The sequence below is a fragment of the Mugil cephalus genome, chromosome 8 (genome assembly GCF_022458985.1).
Source record: "Mugil cephalus isolate CIBA_MC_2020 chromosome 8, CIBA_Mcephalus_1.1, whole genome shotgun sequence".
NCBI lineage: Eukaryota > Metazoa > Chordata > Actinopteri > Mugiliformes > Mugilidae > Mugil > Mugil cephalus.
The window spans coordinates 6,159,768-6,172,618 of record NC_061777.1 but is presented as its reverse complement, the minus strand read 5'-3'; the positions used below and the strand labels follow the sequence as shown (position 1 = coordinate 6,172,618).

General features: G+C 40.9%; 1 long non-coding RNA gene across 1 annotated transcript in view; it reads right to left on the bottom strand.

The window, feature by feature from the left end:
- The window catches only part of LOC125012368, a 48,002-nt gene extending 39,970 nt beyond the window's left edge, over positions 1-8,032 (bottom strand). The window contains exon 1 of the long non-coding RNA XR_007113273.1: positions 7,963-8,032. This is a non-coding gene — a long non-coding RNA (uncharacterized LOC125012368). The remainder of the gene's footprint in view (positions 1-7,962) is intronic.
- Positions 8,033-12,851: the final 4,819 nt, after the last annotated feature.

Here is a 12,851-nt window from a genome sequence, read left to right as displayed (position 1 = left end):
GATAACAAGTCCTGCTGTGTGTTAGCAACATAAATAATTAGAACAGAGACCAAGGAACGGCAGGTGGCTTTTGGCACAAAGAAATAATCATACTTGATGTGGAAAATAAAGTAAAAGGACCCATCTGTTCACGGCGGGGGGAGGCGAAAAAACACACAACATATTGTCAGTAACATTATGAAATACACAGTTAATAATTTATTCATGGCACATGGCTCCGGACACTTGTTTTAAATAATCTAACAGAAGTGAGTCAGGGCCCGCTTCAAGGCTTCAAATTAACCGTAGATGTGCGTGCTCACGCCTTGTCCATCAGCCATTTTGTCACATTATTTGCTCGCAGCTTGACGGCAAACGAGCTATCAAAACCAGGAAATGCAGAAAAAAGAATCTCTCATATAATATCAGCATCAGAGCCCCAAACCTTCTGTCTAGTACTTTGAATCAACACCCAATCTCCAAGACCAAAGTGCCTGATTAGCAATTCAATAAAGTTAGCTAAGATTTACTTTGAATTATCATCTCACCTTGTCTACATAGTTCAAACAGAAGATTCATAAAAAGTGAAAAGTTGTGCAAGAATTTCTGTTATGAATCATTTTGTTTTTGCACTTTGTAAATGTGTGCGCGGCTCATCTCAGATGATGCAATTTGGATATGACAGAAGAAGACCAAAATTACCAAAATAAAGAGGGCCTTCAGGATGGCCACTTGAGCCAATCAAAGTTCAAGAGGCCTCCTGTCAAGAGCCCTTCGCCTGTCACCACGGTGTCGTCACATTAAGGCCTCAACAGGCGCCTGCACTGATATAATTTCTTCTCCTTCTGCTGTGTACTCGCCAGTTCATCTGTAGAACGCTGCTTCACCAGATCACATTTATTTACTGGCTTGATTGAGATGATCAGTTTAATGTGTGCTGGTCTGTGGAATCGTCTCTGGGATATAAATTAGATGATTAAAGCCACAGGGCTTCCCCTGCTCAGGGACTTGAACAGCTGTCTCCGATCACAGCAGCGCCTCCACCATCGGAGCAAACTTCAACGCGGCGTAGTTTGCTTATTTGTGGCCATTTTTCCAATATTCTTCACGCAAACAAACTGGATGAGACTTTGGAGATTGAATCCACTTGTGATGAGTCGTATGTGACTGTGCAGTATGCAGATTTTAGATTTATGATATATATTCTCAATATTCTGGCAGAGAGGAACACGAAAAAAGAACAAAACAAAACCTTTTCAGACAGAATCAATAACAACTGTTGACAAACTATGACAAACTAGCTTTCAGCTACGTTTATGCACATAGATCATAGACTGTATAAAGATGGTAGATGGCGGAACTGCTCCTCCAAGGTGAAGCCAAAGCAAGTAGAGCTCCCCCTGGTGACGGGCTGCAGTATAGGTCATAAGCTCCACCCCCTTCATGTCAATCAATGGGACTTGGGCCGAACGCTTAAAACGCTTAAAATAATTATTTTTCAAGAATGGTTTCAGTCATTTTAGTTAGGTAATATAATAATAATAATAATAATAATAATAAAAATTCCCGTTTGTGATTACCACGACTTGCCATGCTAACTACTCTGCGAAGTGATCCTGTAGGACAATGAGTTGGTTAAAAAAAAAAAAAACTGCAAGATGGTGCCACCCGTATCCCCGGGAAACTAACGTCAGTTATGAGTAATGCAAGGAAGTGGGGACGCGTTGTCCATATTTATGTACAGTCTGATGATGTGGATAGTTCTTAGAGCTTAACTTATAAATGGTGCAGTTAAATATAACAGATATGGTTGCAGAAATGAAGAGCAGTAAGCAGAAATCCTCCTTTAAAAGGCGAGGAAAAGAAACATCTCTGGGCGTCTCTGATCCTGCATTTATCATAATCACTACAATTCAAAATGCACCAAATGGTCAAGAATTAGAGATAAGCAAAGTTATCCATACATTTTCACCCATGATGTAGGATCCCAAACTAATTAAAAAATATATCAGAATACTGCTGAAAAGTTGCATGATTCATTTTTACTACAAACCGAAAATCCAGTATTTCTTCATCATTGATGTTTGTCAAAACTTCCGCCCAGATTGTTGTGATGTAAGTCCATGCACAGAGGCAAAATTAGCTTACAAGCATACTGTAATGTTATAAAAGCGCCGCAGGACTTTCATAATAGCTACATCCTTAACATAAAAGCTAAAAGTTCATACAACTTCCCTTAATTTCTTATTTTATAATTCCCCTTATAACAATACATTCATTTCTGTCCACAGTCCTGTTTCAATTAAAGGAGACATGTTCAGTCAAGATGCTGAGAGCGGCAGCAAAAAAGAAAAAACAAAACATCTTCTCTAAAATGGTTGCTCCTGTATCCCTCGCAGGGAAACATTATTTCTAATGAAACTCTTTAATAAATACTTCAGGTCCTTGGAGAGTTCCTTGAACCCTGAAAGGAAACACTGTCTATACCCAGGAGCAAAGAAGGCCATTACAGCTTGTAGTGGAAGATTTAATAGGTGTCATAATTTATCATGTAAACCGAAAAGTGTTTCTTAATTAAGTGCGGACGTTAATGAATTTTTTAATTTGATCCCTGTAAGTACTTTGCCATGCTAATTGCAATATTCCACACATTAGTTATCGGCTATTGCCCTTGGCTATTTGCTGTCGTGAAGAAAGGGACCCCCTTTTCCCTTCAGCTCGAGTTCATTAACCGAGTCTGAGCCTCCACCCCAAATGACAGAGGCTGTATTGTGAGATGAGTACATGTGCATTTGGGTCTCACACTCAGTCAGTTTTGTCAGTGTAAAAAAATTATCACATATCTTTTCCTTAATGTTGATATAGCGACCACTGTTTTCAATGCACCAATGTTAATGTTTCCGTATCAAAAAAAGAACAACCAGATGCATTTCACAGTTTTGAGTAACAGCAAGCTCAAAACACTGCGTCCCTGCTCCTCCGACCGAAATTATACATGAGAGTAATCACTGAGTGAGCTATTTAAAATGACTAATGTAAGCCAGGCTCAGTCCTGATGACTGCCTTTGTATCCGAAGCCTCACTATCACTGGTGGCAGGCTCATATTGTTCAGCACAATTACTCTGTTTGAGAAACATAATAATGAAGTTGCCAACTGCTGCCTGTGCTAGTATTTTATTAATCAACTGCAATTAGGCAGCGCCGCTATGTCCTTAGGATGACTTTCATTCACTTGCAGTGGGGGGAAAGCAGTACGCCAGTACAACAGCGTGCTTGGAGAGGAACACCGTGCACTGCTACGGAGATCACAGATGGGCTCAGACGGACATAAAACAGCAACATTGTGGGGAAATTATTGTCCGCTGCTAGCAAAATGCTTGTGCATTTTTTCCTGTATAAGTGGAGCTAATAACAAATGCTACTTTAAGATTGGCTGAAACTCTACAACAGGTACAACCACCGCTGATGCCTATGGATGACACAACAGCTTGTAATCACCACCACATTATGTAATGATGAACCCCCACTGGGTGAAATCTTAGGCCACTGACAGCAAGTGCCAGCACTACTGGGAAGGTTTTATTAGCCATTAACAGACTATGGAGGGTCTATTATTAGGGATGGCAGTCAAAACTCCAGTACATGTGTTGTAAACGTACATGTATTGGTCCTTGTACTGCAAACTATATCTGAAAAAAACACCTTTACTAAAGTCAAATATTAAAAAGGTGCGAAAATTGTCATTAAATTTGTGTAACTGAATACGTCACTGGGTTGGTTGCATCCATCAGAACGCCACTGGAAATGGACCAGAGTAAAATGGAAAGGGATCTTGAGCCCAGTATAAATCCTATTGGATATGCCGAGCAGTGGTACCACTAAGAGTGGAAGAAGTGGTTTGGAGAGAAGAGCATGTTGGCAATACTACCTGGTGTCAGAGTGGCTATTGTTAACCAGAGTCCATCTGCTGGACCATTTAATCGGCAGTCTGTCTTGTATTACCACGGTGCCTACTTTTGACATTAAATGCTGGGAGGTGGACGTTTTCCACTGAAAGGTGTGTGAATGGAAACACTGCAACGCCTCGTTTGTAGCAGGTAAGCCAAGCTAGCTGGAACCACATCTGGGACTCACCAACCTCATAACGTCACAGGCCACAGTACGGCACGATGGCGGCGCCCATGCTAACAAAAAAACGGTTGCCATATTTTATCATTATATGTTAACATTTGTCAATAGAGTTATGTTAAGTTGTCTTGATTGAGTGCTTCATTTCCTCCTTAAGTAAAGGTGGCAACACCAGCATCTGGTTGCACGGTGCACGTTTAAATTTCAGGAATGCCATGTGTTTGATGCATTACTTTCCAGTCAAGTAGCATATGCAATATCAGGGGTAAAAGGCGATGTTACACAACATGCACACACAGCAGGCTTACCAGGTCTTTCCTATGACTTTGCAAACCAGTGTTTTTAAAATATTCTCTCATTTCATTAATTTATGATGATCACTGAAACTACTTTTACTTTTACTGCGAATGTCTACCCCTTAACCTGCATGCAGTTCAAGAATGTGCCATCTTTACAGTGAATATGCTATAGGGTACCTTATAGTTTCTATATCTGATCTATCAGTTTATACTTAGGATAGGGTGTTGTAAACTTGTTTTGTATACCATGTTACCATGATCTACTTCTTCAGAGTTTGTAGCTTTGTAGTTGTGTTTGTATCACACACATGGTTTCTGCGTCAGCATGCAAATAGGGGCTAACATGCCTGTTAGGTTAATTGGTGATTCTTGATTGACCCAAGGTGTGAGTGTGAAGGGTTGTTTGTATTTGTATTAGCCCTGCGATAGGCTGGCCACCTGTCCAGGCTGCACACCGCCTGTGGGATAGGCTCCTGCGACACAAGTGAGGAGAAGCGGTAGCAGAAGACGAGATGAGATTCAGAATTCACAGGACCAAACATGATAAAGGACCAAACACCTCCACGTTTCACGGACAACATGAGGTTCTGATGCTGGACTGCAGTGTTGTTTAATCTCTAAACATGACGCCTATCATTTAAAAACACAACAATTCTACTTTGGCCTCATCCATCCACAAAACCTCGTCTCAACAGTCTTCTGTCCTGTCACTGCTTTGGAGAGTAGTGTCTTTGTTCTCACCTCTCTGTCAGGACCACCATGGTTAATCAGTGCTGATCATCAGTGTTCTCACATTTGTGGATTCATGAACATTTACTTTAACCAGTGTGAGTGAGGTCTTTAGTTTCTTAGAAGTTACCCTGGCGTCTGTTGTCTTGTTTTTTTTACCGTCTACTTTCAGGTCTTTGTCTCTAATAAGTCTTTGTGACATGATAGTCCATGTTTCATTTCGTTCATATTATCAATTCTGGATTCCATCTGCAACAGACAGTCAGAGTCATCTACCTCCAGAAGGCTGAGAACCAGTAACTAAACACTCCTGCTTATCATGACCAGGGCTTACTTATTGATTCTCATGGCTTAAAAAATAACTTTGGACCCTTTTAAGGGTTTAATCATTTAAAATAAATAAATTCATGCATTAGTTTAGTTTAAAGTGCACACAGAATCAGACCTTCTGAATAGTTATCCAACAGTGTAATATGCTGCAGTGACTTTCTCCTCCCTTCTCCCCCTCGCAGTACAGTCACGGCTAAGATGGATTTGCTAAGCCCTTTAATTTATCCAAAGCCAAAGGAACACAAGGCCATTAACACAAATTTTGTCCTCAAACCCCACCCCTTGGTGTCATGACATTCAAGCTTAATGGAGAACTCAGCAAAGGCAAACGCTCGGCTATAAATGTTTCATGTAGTAATTGCACCCATATGAAGAAACTGAGAAAAAAATCTGTTGACATTATCCCGCCGATGTTGTCGGAGCATCTGCAGAGGAAATGTATTTAATATTCACGGGGCCTTCTTACACTGTGACATTAGCCGAAGAAGATAATCTCTCAAAGATTAAATTAAATGTGGGCTGGAGTGTTTAGTGCTGCTATTGTTTTCATTAGTACAAAAAGGAACTGTACTCACTGCGTATGATATTAAATCGTGCTTCTGGGCGAGCATTTCACATCAACCTCCCCCACCCCTCTGATGAAGCATAATGCCATTCAGGGCCCATAATCTCCAAGCAGCAGGTTAGCATTATAGTTTTTAACTACACAAACGGTTACTAAACATGCATTTGCGGCATTAAAATAAATCTTCTGTTGAGATAAAAGCAGAAGGTGCACTTCACTCCCTGGCTGATTCGGGCCATTTGCTCATCTTCACTTTCAGAAAAGTGAACGGGGATTGACGGCGGATTGCGAGTCTGATGATGATACAACATTTTACTATTTATTCAAGCAATCAGATGTTCTCTGTTGCAAAGGCTTTTTGGGGTAATGTCAACAGGTTGCAGGACGGCAACATCTGTGAATGTTGATTAATTATGGTTTGACAGATGTTACTGAATGTCTGCAGAGTCTGGGATTTGAGACAACGGTGAAAGCCTCATGTGATCCTGTTATCCGCACTGAACAAGTCAGGTTATAAAGGCACATCACACACAATCCCTGGTACATGGACCCCAAGTTGCTCCCAGTGAACCAGTGGGTAGATGTGTAATAGTGACTGTGAAGTGGTTTGAGTATTAACAAGTAGGAAAGAACAGAGGGACTGACAGTATCCTAGAATGCATTTCGTGGCCGTCATCATGAACACTGATGTTCACTGATGTTTACCCAATGACCATCCTCTAGAGCTCATACTTCAGGGTTTAAAGTCTAAAGTTTGCATGCTTCCAAATTCAGTTCCATGCTGCTCAAAACCTGGTGTTGTGGTTCACATTTTGTGTCAGTAAATAAAAAAATAAAATAATAAACATTTTGCGATCATTCCTCATCAAACGATGAGGGACGAAGTGAAAACGTATTTAGTATTTAGTGTATTTAGTATTTAGTATTTAGTGATCAACAAAAAGCACTGCACAAGGCAGGAAAACACAAAACAAAAAGAAATCATGAAACATTACATGGTATCAAGGACCGTGGCAACATGGAGGAAACATAAAACGAAGCAACAAGGAACAAAGGGAAGGGCAGGGCTATATATACACCAGAGAGCTCAGGGCTGACAAGACACAGGTGAGACGCATGAGGAAAATCAACACAGGTGAGACCAATAAGCAATCGAGGGAAAAGGTGGCAAAAGACAGGAAATCCAGAACTTAAGAAAATAAAACAGGAAACAGAACACATGACACAGACATGACAAACCCCAAAGAGACATGACATGCAGGAAACTAGGAAACTTGACAAAATAAAACAGGAAACACAAAACGTGGCACAAAATAAAAGACAGAACCATGACAATTGTATGGCTAATGTTACTTCTCAGTAAAGCTCTTAGCGTTAGCATCTTTTACTTAGCTACATTTATCATAATGAAAGGACCTAAAATTAACTTAAATTAACTGAAGGCTAATCTGCTTTTCCAAATCCATAATAGTTCGTATGGATCATTGTTGAGTCCATTTGTCCTTAGATTGGTATGATAATCCACATTTTCCCGCTGTATTTACTGATACATTGGTGTTTTTGCCACTCAGGGGGGCATGGTGTGACATAAATGCATATGCTCTATATCCAAAAATGTAAAAATAAATAAATAAATTAAAAAAAAAAAAAAAGGCTGGTAGAGTTTCTTAAAGATGTTTCATCCAAGTAGCTTCTTCAGTTCTAACCTGGTGGGGTCTCGGGGTGTTTATCAGAAACAGCTAGATACTTAGTTGTCATTGGGGCAAACTGTTTGACCCTGTCCTCTTTCTCCAATGAATGGTGAAGATTGATTAGTTTTAACTAGATTTTAAACACTGGAGCCAAACTTCTGTGATGCCTCATGTTTTATGTTCACGCCTAATATAACACCCCAACATTTTACATTTTCTGGTCATGAGGGTGAGACTCACCTTGGACTGGTTGACTCTTTGGGGTTCAGACGAGGTCTGTCTCTGCACTTCTGCCACTTCAGGATCCCTGACTCACAGGGCTGCCCCCTCCGTCAACCTGGCGTGGCTGATCAAGCTGTTCCAACAACTGGAACACATCACAAGTTAAACACTCATTATTTTAATTTGATGCTAATCATGTGTTAATGAGACTAATCCTCGCAATGATTCAGGTAATTTGCTTAATGACTGCCTAGAGTCCAGATTACAGCAATCAGTCACGTTTGATAAGATGTCTGTTGTGGGGCAGGAGGGAAACTCTGTGGAGGAGAAGAGGACAGGGAACAGGTGAAGGCCGGCAGTCCGCCGGGAGAGTGAAGACATGCTAGTTCACCCGCCCTCTGACCTTTGAGCCATTAATGTCTTGGCTATGCATCGAGGGGGGAAGCTTTTTCTGATATTTGCCCTCAATCATCACTCCAAATGGTTTCTACCCACATGGATATATTGCGAAAGGCTACGTACGGACTTTATATCAAATCAAAGATGCAAATCCTATTTCACCAAATAGGACAACTTACTACTTAGGCACGTCAGCATTTTTTAATTTCCAGTGCAGTGGAGATACACACAGGAGTAATATAGTCACATTTTATATAGTTTGTTTTTGCAGATTTAGCTGAAAACAAAAAAAGTGACACATAAAGTGTTTCCTGCCTTTTATTTACATATCTTTGCTTGTAAAAGCAAAGCATGTAATGTTTGGGCCACAGTTATTTTTTTGACCAGTTTGAAGTTGAGCTACCCAGTAAGACGGCTTGTGATCAGCAAATCTAAGGTGACCAGGCGTCCTCTTTTGCTTGGACATGTCCTCTTTTTGAGACCTAAAAATGTCTCTCAGAACTCAACAATTTCAAATTTGTCTGAGATTTTGTTCTACAAGAGCCTGAAGCTAACTGTACTGACCAGGCTAACTAGCTAAATATTCAGTATTTGCATTTAGTTTTCAGTTAGAAACCACAATCTTAATTTTAATGTGTAGCCTTTGGACCAATGTGCAGCCAAATCGCAGTTTCCGGAAAATTTAAACTAACTTATGGATTAGCTCGGTAGCAGAGGGGACTAATAATCTCCACCTCCTTGAAATACTCAGTAAATATAACAACCAATAGTTTGTGGACTGAGAACAAATTTCTTGTTTAATGTGTGTAAAGCAATGTTCAAGTCTGAGCAAGTTAAAGCAGTGGTGCAGAGGGCAGCAATGTGCACCACAAATACAAAGTGTCCATGAGGTGATGTCAAAGTTTGATTCAATAGATATTTAATCGTTTAAAAGAAGTTATATTTCTAAATGTGTTTGATTGACAGGCCTCTTAGATGATCTGTGCTCGCCAGCATTTGCCGAATTATGTCTGACTCTAGTTTTTTTTTTCCTTCCTTTTTTGGATGCTGTTTCGCTCCTTTAAAAGCTTGCTGGTTTTCATGATTACACATATGACACGTTAAATAGTTAAAACTTGAAGTGGAACCAGACAAATGAATCCCTGGTGCGTTCGTGGTGAGAGGACACGTGGTGGGCAGGTCAGTGCATCAGTGCAGAGGAGGAGTAAATGAGCGAGCTCTCTCCGCCGACTCAGACCAAGCGGCGGATGCTACGCCCCTGACAAATGGCTACAGCATAATGACCTGTGGGTGCTAACAAATACAAATCGTTTTCTCCTGCATTTTTACTGTCGTCAAAACAAATGCTCATTAGCCTTTTATGAGGGATTGTTTGAATAATACATAGATCCTAATTACCCCATATCACAAATGCAAATGTGTGAATTAAAAGCAACGGGTAGTAAAACAATAGAGCTACTTTACAAGGCTAATATTTTATGTACAGTTACTGAGTTATTGAACAATTAATGGTGAAAATTAATTTCTCTGCCCGGTTGCTTAACTTAACATTAGTGCATCTACTAATTCATGCCTCAGCCATGGTGTTCCCACCAAGTTGCAACCAACTGTAATTATATAATGGTTTACTACTATATTTTTATTTTCCAGCAGCGCCAAGATCATTATTTATTATTGTTATGGCGGCTCCCTTTGACCTCCTGACAATTAAAGTAACAAGCATTTACGCTAAACGGTATTTTTGCAATGCATTGTGGTCATGGGAAAGATATTTGCACACACACACACTTGCCTGCATATTGTCCATAAACAAACAAACAAACAGCCTTATTGTCGAGGGGGCTTTAAAACAATGGCACTTTGTAAAATTGGCATCACCGGTCGCATCTCTATGGAGTGGCCGTGGCACCTAAATCAGAGGATAACCTATATTTTACACGCTAATCCGGGCTAAAGGATGTCAGATGCCTTTACAGGGGGCCCGACCCATTGTTCAGACTGAAGGCTTATCCATGTTTGACATTCTGAGTGACAATGGACCCCATGAGTCAGCCCAGTTGGCCTCTGCAGCTTCTTACCGTGCATCACATTCTTATCAGTAGCATGTTAAGCTTCTGCAAGTGTTGATAAATCACATTTTGGTGCGGCTACTTTGCAATCTGAGCACTTATTCCTTGTCTGACTAAGTTCTCGGTGTTTAACCTAGCAACAAAACTCCAAAAATCAAATAAATTAGGTTTAAAAAGACTGGGAAATAGCTTTTTCTTTTTGCATTTGATGGTGCAAAAGCGTGACGGTTCGTGCACTGAATCTGACATCTAACTGAAAATTTTTAAAAATTAAAAGATATTCTTTCTATGAGGTGATAAATGCACGGCGGTTTAGACAAAAGCTGGTTCTAGATTCCCTCAGAGATGATGGGGTGACTGACCCCCACTGTCGCACAGATTACACTCTGTCCGACAACAAAAAGCTCTTTCTCCTACACTTCAACTCATCACGGGGATTATTACTAAAATAAAAAGGTACACGGCCACACTGACTTTAATTTCTGTTATTGTTTTACAGCAGGCAGCTGCATGCGGATTTAGCAGCTCTCGGCTCAACTGTAACTGTGTGTGTGGATTAGATCAGCTTGATCCACTCGATGGATTATGATTATTACCGCGCCCCAATACTTTTTAGTTGCCACTCTTCCGATGCGCGGGGTTACATATGGGAACTGCATCGATACGTTGGTCGCTCTGTTACACGCATTCGATATTTGTAATGGTGTTTGCACGACTGGTGGGGCATTTGCCAAAGGGCCGCTACAGAAATAAACACAGATTCCACAAAACTTCACAGATGTTGATGACAGGAATGAGAAATGTGATAACATGAGTGCTGACTATCACACTGAAAGTCAACATATCTGAGTTTATCTCATTTTTACCTGCTGAACTTCCCCTTTAATTAACAACCTGATTGTCACATCCATAAACGTACTTAACACAGACAGAGAAAACTATGCAATTAAACAAAGGTCACAAACGGCCATGATGAGGTAATGAGATGTGCAGCTCAGGAAATAGACCATGTATACTGTACATATACAGTGTACTGACGGATTAAAGCACAGAACTGTTTATTTCACACAATGTTTAGTAAGTTTTTTTTTTTTTTGTATTCAAACTTTTACACTCATTTTGGTTTAAAAATGAACTAAAACCTTATGATGCCGCGAATGCAAACTGCAACTGCGCTCCCTCCCCGCTCAGGTCTGCAGCAGCGTCCTGCTTCTGATCACTGGCCTGATTAATAGGGGACTGGATTGGAACTTAATTAGATGTGGTTACAATTATAAAGACCTGCTCTCCACGGAGCGGCGACTCTTACTGTCGGATGGCGCCGTTGGGGGAACGAGATATAAGCGGGAGGGGAGGGTGGTGGGGGGGGGGGGGGGGACATGTTCTGTCACACCACCCCCACGTTATACCAATTGACAGGGATGTGAGGTGTGTCAGATCAGTGTCACCAACAGTGGGGCCATTAAAGCACACTGACTGCTCGGATGGTGGCAGCCACTGACCTCTGTAATGGTCTCCGCGCAATTGCAAGTATATCATAAACGACCAGGTTGGTGTGTGTGGCTTTTTTCACAGTATTTAACACATTTGGTGCCATTTGTTTTTTTTACATTTAACATTCTTATAATATGGCAACGTGCTTAAACTACATTTTTCCTCAGCTTTACTAATTCACAACATACAGATGTCTATTCCCCAGCAAAAGCAATCACATTCTCCTCCTCCCTGCAGCCTTTTCTCTCCCTCTTCTGCTTCTGCACATACCTACTTTGAATACACTTGATCGATCTACTCAAATTTTCCAGCCGATAAACCCTCTCCGAGAGCTCAGCTTGCTCAGATGCCGCCCCCCACCCCCCTTTTTGCAGTTGCAATCTGCCTGAGGGCCACCAGAGGTTGAGGGAGCCCTCTTTTGGTCGGAGTTAGTATTACAGGTGAAAAGAAAAAGGGCTCTGTAACAAGTGAGGAGGGATCACTCCACCTAGGTCTGGCGTGGCCTCGTCATTCTCTTTTTCCAGTAAACCAGGAAAATGAATTTGAAGCCTCTGACTATTCAAAGCAGACTCGTTGTTTGATGTCAAGAAGCAGGGCCTCTTGCACCGTTGTCAGTGTCGGGTTGTATATTTCTGGCTTGCATTAAATTACACTATAAAAAGTGAAAGGACTTGAAGGAAATGTTGAAATTATTTTGAACATTTTCTGGATAAATTGTTCCACGCAGATTTTCAAATCTACAATCCTGGACTTTTTTGGGGTTCATCACAAGTAAATAGACGAGCTCTGCGTGGAAATCCAGCCTTTTAGCAACAACTGTGTGCGTGTGTCACTGTGTTTAAATGCTCATGAATGCATGCGTGCAGATACGTATATGCACACATGCATTATCCAGTAACGTCCCCGACCAGCCTCATGGGTTGTTAGCTATGTGTGTTGATAGAT